Below are 6,106 nucleotides of genomic sequence, written 5' to 3'. Positions count from 1 at the left end.
ATGCCCCATCCCTGGAAACATTCCAGGTCAGGCTGGACGGGGCTCTGAGCAACCTGATCTAGTTGAAGATGTCCCTGCTCATTGCAGGGAGGTTGGACTAGATGACCTTTAAAGGTCCCTTCCAACCCAAACTATTCTATAATTCTATGATTCTTATGCCGATGGATGAAAATATGGCTGTTGCAAGGCAATAGAGGATGGCTCCCACCTCATGTGTGTTGCCTCTGCTATCGTTATATGAGAATATAAGAAGCCAAAATCATAAGTAGTTGACATTCAGAAGGCATTGGAATATGGTATTGGCAAGGGCTATTTATTCCTAGGATTCCTACTGAATTCCTACTGAATTCCTACTGAATTCTTTGAATTCTATTTGGAATACGCCTGTCTTGTTAAGCAAACCACTAGTATATGAGTAAGCTGAAACATAAACATATGAAGAAAAATTATTCACTGGGGAGGGGTGAATACTTCTAGAAAGTGAGTAGTTTGTGCGTCAGTGGGAGAGCATGAAAGCCTTGACTAGTTGTTAGGTGTTTGCACATCAGCACAACTTGGATCAGCCCCCTTGCTTTATTTCACATTTCCTCTGCTTGTGCCTGTACACTGCAAATAACTAATTGACATTCTTGCTATTTTAAGGGGTTTAAAAAGATCTTATTCTTGCATCTGCAGATAGGATTTAAAATACAGTCTCTTGCAAAATATCATACTATTAACTGTTCAATTATCCTTTGAAGACCTGAAAGCTAATAACTCTGAAGGTAACGGTGCATATACAATAGATAGATTGCAACCTGCTGACTGTGTGTTGAAGATGTATTATCCTAGCAATTTCACGTTTAAAATATTGTAAGTGGTAACACTGGGGAAGCTCAACTGCATGGATGAAAAAAGGCTTCCTTCTCTTTTTGCCACAACTGAGCTGTAGTATTATGGTAGCTTTGGGTCTCTTTATGCGACTCTACTTTATTCTAAGTGTAGTGAATATCAGAACCAAATTCCTCCATTTCCCTCCTGCTTTTAGGAAGATAAATCACTGGAGAAAGAAAAGGCAGGAAGCTGCAGTGAGTCAACACGAGACACTATTTTCATATATACTGGTCTTTACACATACTGCATGAAATGGTCACTAACGAGTAAAATTAATACTTTAATTAGGCAGGAGGTGATAAATAGTGTTTTGCATAAAATATGATGAAAAATCATTATTATTTAAACAGTTAATGAAAACCATCCCCTCTTAGTTAATTTATATTTTCTTTGTTTTTGAAGAACAAGGATGATTCACATATTTAACCTGTCTAGCTAAATTATATGGTCTATTTATTTTGATATGTCCAGAGAAGGGCAACGAAGCTGGTGAGGGGTCTGGAGAACAAGTCTTATGAGGAGCGGCTGAGGGAACTGGGGTTGTTTAGCCTGGAGAAAAGGAGGCTGAGGGGAGACCTCATCGCTCTCTACAACTACCTGAAAGGAGGTTGTAGCGAGGTGGGTGTCGGTCTCTTCTCCCAAGTAACTAGCGATAGGACGAGAGGAAATGGCCTCCAGTTGCGCCAGGGGAGGTTTAGATTGGACATGAGGAAAAATTTCTTTACTGACAGAGTGGTTAAACATTGGAACGGGCTGCCCAGGGAAGTGGTTGAGTCACCATCCCTGGAGGTATTTAAAAGACATGTAGGGGCATGCTTAGGGACATGGTTTAGTGGTGGACTTGGCAGTGTTAGGTTTACGGTTGGACTCAATGATCTTAAGGGTCTTTTCCAACCTAAATGATTCTATGATTCTATGATTCTATATTTGGCATACACCAACAATGATAACTTCCAAGAGAAACTATTTCAACCACACACATGAATAGGATTTCTAGTGTACCAGAACTTCATAGACGGGAAGGAGCTGTCAGAGCACCTGCCTCCTCCTGGGGTATGACTGCCGGTGCTCAAGGCCAGCTCTTCAGTGGTGTAGCTGTGTTACTTTGCTCAGACAGTTGTGAAAATTGCTGTGTGCAAAAAGAGTTGTGAAAAGCCTTGCTAGGAACCTCCTTCAGTCAGCTTGGAAGCTGCATTTAAGTTCAGGCCCCTGGTCTTAGTCCTCACCATAGCTATCTTGCAGCTGTGCTTGGCCTTGTACCTAGCTGATCCCAATCCTCACCCACTGACTTGACTTCCTGGCTTGATGTTGGACCTACTTCATCACTATGGACTTACCTAGCCATCACTAGCTGACCAAGTTTACCATCACTGGGCCTGCTTTGCTCATCTTGGTGGGACTTGTATGGTGGGACTGTGCCATTCGTTGGTGAAGATACTGCCTCGTGCCCGCCTTGCTGTCCCCTTGGCTTCCAGCATGCTTCCCCTTGCGGAGCAGCCTGCTTGCATCTCTTGATACTACGGGGAATTGAACGAAGGAAACCCAGCTTCCTTGCCTCTCTTCTTCATGGAAATCCTCCCCCCTCACAGAACTCCCTTTCCTTGTCCCCTCTGACATTCATCTGATATTTAGTTTGGATGTGAACTTCTTTCCAGGACTGAATTCAAAAATTGTGGGAATCTTATAAATTTTTACCATAGTACATCTGTTTGGTGAAACACTTAAAAACTGTGTGGTCCCTGTTGCTCAATTTCCAGTTCTCTTCCCTGAAATAGTACATCTGTATGTTTTGAAAGAGTCTGCATTAATATCTTTGAAAAGCAGAAGATCCGTTTATTCAGGTGAAAAGAAATCAGTCAAAATCTCTGTCATCTATGGTAAATGACAGGTAAGGTATATTATTCCATTTATGGCGCCCTGATTTAATGATCTGTTGACAGATTTTAAAAAGCTCTTTAGTTTGCTAATGAGGTTGACGCACTGTTTTTTATAATATTCAGTTTCAGTCTTTCTGCTAAAAAAACCCAACAGTCATTCAATCTTTCCAACCCATATAAAATTTCAGTTTGAATACTTTCAAAATAAGGTCTTGAAGTTGTAAGTTATAAACTGTCTTGCAAAGGAGAAAAAAATGTTTGTTTGAAGGTGACTAGGGAAATGCCTTTTAACATAGTCAGTTCAACCAAGCATAAAGCATCTCCAGCTGGTAACAGCTGTTGTACCACAAAACAGTAGATGGGCCTATAAAATTTTACTGTACTACTTTTTGCTATGAGTGGATAGGAATGAGGGAACAGTCTATAAGTTTGAATTATACAAACCTAACAGTGAAGGTGGAGCTTGTATGTAAAATTGAAATGTTTCTCCATGTTATTTTCTGGAAGTAAGGAAGTTAAAAGGCATCTGTCTTGAAATTATTTTCTTTTAGATAAAATATATTTAGCATTTTATTGGGATGTTTTCAACAAATGTAGCTTTTCCTTTCTTTGTAATTTTGGGGAGGATTATTTTTGAAAGAAGGTACAAGAGAGAATTTCAAGTTCAAACTGCAAGCATTAATGTTCTTCATTTTTTTCTTACAAAGAATGTAGAAAGATGTAGAATGCCTAAGCATGTGATTGTATTTGAAAACTGATATAACAAGAATATTTCAACACGTATATTTGTCACTGTGTTAGTGACAAAATATATTTAAATTCATTTTTCTGTTAATGCTGCAGATAGAGGAACTATGTAAAACTATGAAACCAGAGTTCAGTTTTCTCCTGGGTCATATATCATACACAAAGTAAAATACAGTTTTCAGGACTTTCAAATCTCAAGAGGAAGTTACCAGAAATAAGATACCAGGGAAAAAAGAAGGGTTGTTACACACAAAATGAGTGTGTATGGTGTAAGGGGTTGCGTATCCCACAATCTCGTCCTCAATCTTTCCCAGAATAGAACCAATTTGCATTGTCCAGTTCTGTGTGGAGTTGTACTAGTCAGTTAGAAAAGGTTAACTATGATATTACTATCACTCTTTGTAAAGTTCAAATTAGCCTTTTGGGATAGATTCAGATACAAGGGGGCTTTTTGATAGAAGCACTTGTGGTTCTGATTTAAATTTTTTTAAATTGTCTAGCATTATGTGGTTTGTTGTAGTATAAGACTAGCTTGGTGGACAAGGGGAGAGCACTGGATGTTGTTCTTCTCAACTTTAGGAACGCTTTTGACGCTGTCTTCTGTAATATTCTCATAGACAGCTAATGAAATATGGGCTAGATAAATGGACAGGGAGGTGGACTGCAAACTGGTTGAACTGCCAGGCTCGAAGAGTTGTCATCAGTGGCCCAGGTGCAGGATGAGAGGCAATGGGCACCAAATGAAATAGGGGAAATTTTGTTTAAAACTAGGAAAACAATTCCTTAAACTGTGAGGGTGGTCAAACACAGGAACAGGTTACCCAGAGAGGTTGTGGAGTCTCCATCCTTGGAGACATTCAAACCCAACTGGATACAGTCCTGAGCAACCTGCCCTACCTGTCCCTTCGAGAGGACAGGAGTTGGACTAGATGATCTCCAGAGGTGCCATCCAGCCTTGATTATTCTGTGGTTCTGTGAATCGGGTCTGAACTGAAGTTCCCAGTCTAATTTCTGGTGTCTCGTGAATGGGCAAGCTGTCAAATGGTGACATATTATACATTGCAGACTTAATGGATTTTTTTTTTTTTTTTCATTTGCAGTACAACAGGTATTGGTATCGCTAACACTCTTATCAGTGTGATTTTGACAGCTACACATTAAGCAGGAGGAAAACCATAGAATTTATGTAATCCTGTACTGTAAAATTGATAATAAACTAATGAGTCCACAGCCCAAAGAAAACCCCACCAAAAAACAAAGCATAAAATTTTATTTCTGAATGCCAGAAATTGAGTTATACTGTACGTGAACACCAAGGTTGTTCAAAATCTCATGATCAGTGGAAAGAACTCTCTAAGCAATGTGTATAAATGTTTAAATAATAGCCGTATCTGAGAGAACAGAAGAGCTTGCTTTCAATTTGAGGTGATATAGAGCCGTATCAGTTTTGAAAGTGAAAACAGGTTCCAGTAACTTAACCACTTTCATCTGATTGCCCAGCCTTGATCCGGGGGTGCTGAAATAATAGCTTTTTTCTTGCGATGGTAGACTTTACAAACATAAACACTACTCCAAACCACAGTTTGAGTCCCTGCAGGCAAGCGGGGATCGAAGGAAGAGGTAGGATTTCTCTGTGTTCTTGCACATGGCAGCTTCCTCCTGCAGCCAATACGCTACAGCAGCAACCAGAGGCAATGTGTTCTTTCAAATCCATGTTTTCAGCCTCCGCATCTTACACCTGCAGTTAATGAACTAACGGTCTGGTCAAAGGCAGGTGGATAAATGGGTCATGTGTGCCTGCCTGTGCACAGATACGTGTATTCAAGTAGAAGCCAGCAATAGATGTGTAACAGCTAGTCTCAGTTTAGGTTTTGTGGTTGCTTTTTCCCTCCTTGTTCTCCCACATCTTCTCCCCAGCCTTAGCCTCTTTTGACTAGTGTATTATAGCTTTTAAATACCAGACCTGTGTGCTGCCAAAGCAGAATGATTTTATTCATCCGGTTTAAAGCTAGTTTGCGTGCCTCTGTGTTATGCTTCAGTCTATCCTATAAACATGCTCATATATGATTATACCAGACATAGTTAAATATGTCTTGGATTTATTTTTATTTTATTTTAATTCAAATCTCTGAGCGCTATTCAGGTAATAAGAAATTAAAGATTATCCAAGGCAAAAATAAATACGAATATGACAGGTGTCACATTGTTCAGGTCTCTGAACATGGTTGTATGAAGAAAATAGAAATAAACAGGATAGCCAGTTTTGTTGATTCCATCTAGCCGTAACTGAAACACAGCAGGTGCTGCGAGCAGACTGCCTGACACCGTGCTGTAACAGCAACCAGGGCAGAGCAGTGGGATCACATCCATTAACGACAGTAACAAAGTTAATAAATAAAAGACAGTTAAACGAAAGGAAAACATAATTTTACTCCTTTTTTTCCCCCTGATTTATGTGGTAACTCTAGAAGCCTCTTTTTCTGTATTGATATATCTAAATTCTTATGCTTGATGAAGAGCTTTATAAACACACCAACTGCTGTATACAGATCTGTTGTGGTTTAACCTCAGTCGGCAACCGAGTACCACACAGCCGCTCGCTCACTCCT

This window comes from Aptenodytes forsteri, unplaced genomic scaffold (genome assembly GCF_000699145.1).
Source record: "Aptenodytes forsteri isolate BGI_AS27 unplaced genomic scaffold, ASM69914v1 Scaffold96, whole genome shotgun sequence".
NCBI lineage: Eukaryota > Metazoa > Chordata > Aves > Sphenisciformes > Spheniscidae > Aptenodytes > Aptenodytes forsteri.
The sequence above is the reverse complement of the archived record's forward strand: the minus strand, read 5'-3'. Positions refer to the sequence as shown.